The following is a 2,455-nucleotide window of genomic DNA, read 5'->3' on the forward strand; positions in this document are numbered from 1 at the left end:
ACTAATAACATCACTAATAAGATGCTATCAATGATCTCATTGATATCATGTTATTAGTGATAGTTCTCTATCACCGATAATGTGCTATCAGTGGTAGCTTCTATCACCGATAACGTGTTATCAGATAGCTTCTATCATCGATAACATGATATTAGTATTAGCTTCTATCACTGGTAACATGCTATTAGTAGTAGCTTCTATCAATCATAGCCACTGAACACCTTTTCAATGATAGCTTCTATCATTGATAAACATGCTATTAGTGATAACTTCTAGGCACTCCACTTACATTTTAGTTCGAGATTCAACTTTATTAATTAAATTCACTAAGCTGGCTATCAATGATAGATTTCTATAAGTGGCTATTAACTACGAAAATATAATCAAAGATTAAACTATCAATGATAGAAAATATTTGTGGTTATCACTGATAGACTTTCATTTGCTATTTATATTTATTATTTGTTATAAAATCAAACTTGATGATTGGCTTGTTGGTGTTAAGTCACTTATGAATTGAGTACTTTCAAGTCCTTCGTATGGAACTCAGTCTCATAATTCTTGTGAAAAAAATGGGAAGAAGAAAAAATTCAAATAAAGGAAAGAAAAATCTTAAAAATAAGGGAAAGAGAAGAAGCAAAAACTGAAAAAAGGAAAGAAAATTAAATAGAAAAAAAGGAAGCGCAAAAAATCAGAGAAAGAAAATAAAATAAAATAATAAAACAAGATAAGGGAAGAAGCAAACATCGGAGAAAGGAAAGAACATAAAAATAAAAAAAAAAGGAATAAGCAAGAGCTGAAGAAAGAAAAAAAAAAGAATAAGCAAAAACCGAAGAAAGAAAAGAAAATTAAAAAAAAAGGAAGAAAGAAAGAAATGAAAGAAAATAAAAAAAAAATGAAAAAAAATAAAGGGAAAAAGAAGAAAATGAAAGAAAAAAAAAAAAATATAGGAAAGAAGCAAAAATCGGATAAAGGAAAGAATAAAAAAAAAGGAGAAGAAACAAAAACCGAGAAATAAAATAAAATGGAAAAATGAAAAAATTGAAGGAAGAAGCAAAAATCGAAGAAGAGAAAGAAAATAAAAAGACTAAAAAAAAGATGTACAAATAAGATATGACAAGGGAGGGTGAAATTGGAAATTAAAAAAAAAATCAAAGATTAACTAGTCATCTCTTACATATTTGCAAATATTTGTAATATATTTTTAGATTTTTTCTCTTAGTCTACTATGTATTACAAATATTGCAGATGATCCAGGCTGCTGGGCAGTTTGGAGGGGGGCATGGCGAAGACCTGCATGCCCACCTCCGGAGCTTCATAGAAATCTGCAACACTTTTGTGTTCCCGAATATCTCCACTGAGGACATTCGACTCATTCTGTTCCCATTTTACTTATGCGATCAAGCAAGAAAATGGGCATATTCTCTCGAACCGGGGGAGATAACATCATGGGAACAGATGGTGGAAAAGTTTCTGAAGAAATATTTCCCACAAATCGAGAATGCTAGGAAAAGAAAATTAATAACAAATTTTGAACAAGAAGATAGAAAATCGCTCAGCGATGCCTGGGCGAGGTTCAAGCGGCTGGTAAAAGACTGTCCACATAATGGCTTACTAGACTACCTGCAGATGGAGATCTTTTACCAAGGATTGAATCCCTTTTCACAGACCGCTACCAATGTGGTAGCCGCTGGTGGTCTGCTCGACAAAACATATGAGGAGGCAAAGAGTATACTTGATCGCATTTCCAAAAATCACGAGGATTGTGTTGGATTTTATGTCCTAACACTCATAGTTTGTAATATCATATTCTTGTTCAATAAAGCAGTTATTGAAAATCTTTAGTAAATTTAAATTCTATATTCATGAATCCAATAAACTAAGGTTTCGAGGCTATTAAGTTTAAGTTTGAACTTTATGTAGTGACATAAATGTGGATCAAGTTCAAATATATATACCAAAATGGTCTATAGTATATGAATAAGGTTAGACGCTTTATTCTGGGGACACTATGGATGCAACCCATTTTGTGGTTAGTACAAACGATGTGATCCTAAACCGTTCATGTGGAGACATGAAAATGGGGGCATCCTATATAAAGAGTTTACATAAGACTGAATCATGAAATAGTCACTTTTACGTTCTAAATGTCGTTTAATGTATAAAATTGACTATTCCGTTAATTGATGACCTAGGTAACTTAATCTTAATCCTGAGCTAACTATGAATTCCTGTTCACTCGGAATGATGTAGGATATCTTACTGATGTCAAGCAATGGCTAGATACACAATTCCAAATGAAAGATTTAGGAAATGCGCAGTATATTCTTTGGATCCAAATTGTTTGGAATCGTAAGAATAGGACACTAGCCATGTCTCAAGCATCTTATATAGACAAAATGTTGTCTAGATATAAAATGTAGAATTCCAAAAAGGGTCTGTTTCCTTTCAGACA

At 32.1% G+C, this 2,455-nt stretch overlaps 1 non-coding gene across 1 annotated transcript; it reads right to left on the minus strand.

The window, feature by feature from the left end:
• Positions 1 to 1,506: 1,506 nt before the first annotated feature.
• Positions 1,507 to 1,613, minus strand: LOC120082265. The gene has a single exon (XR_005483102.1). It is a non-coding gene; the product is annotated as a small nucleolar RNA R71 (small nucleolar RNA).
• Between the last annotated feature and the right edge of the window lie 842 nt (positions 1,614 to 2,455).

The sequence above is a fragment of the Benincasa hispida genome, chromosome 7 (assembly GCF_009727055.1).
Source record: "Benincasa hispida cultivar B227 chromosome 7, ASM972705v1, whole genome shotgun sequence".
In the NCBI taxonomy this organism is placed as follows: Eukaryota; Viridiplantae; Streptophyta; class Magnoliopsida; order Cucurbitales; family Cucurbitaceae; genus Benincasa; species Benincasa hispida.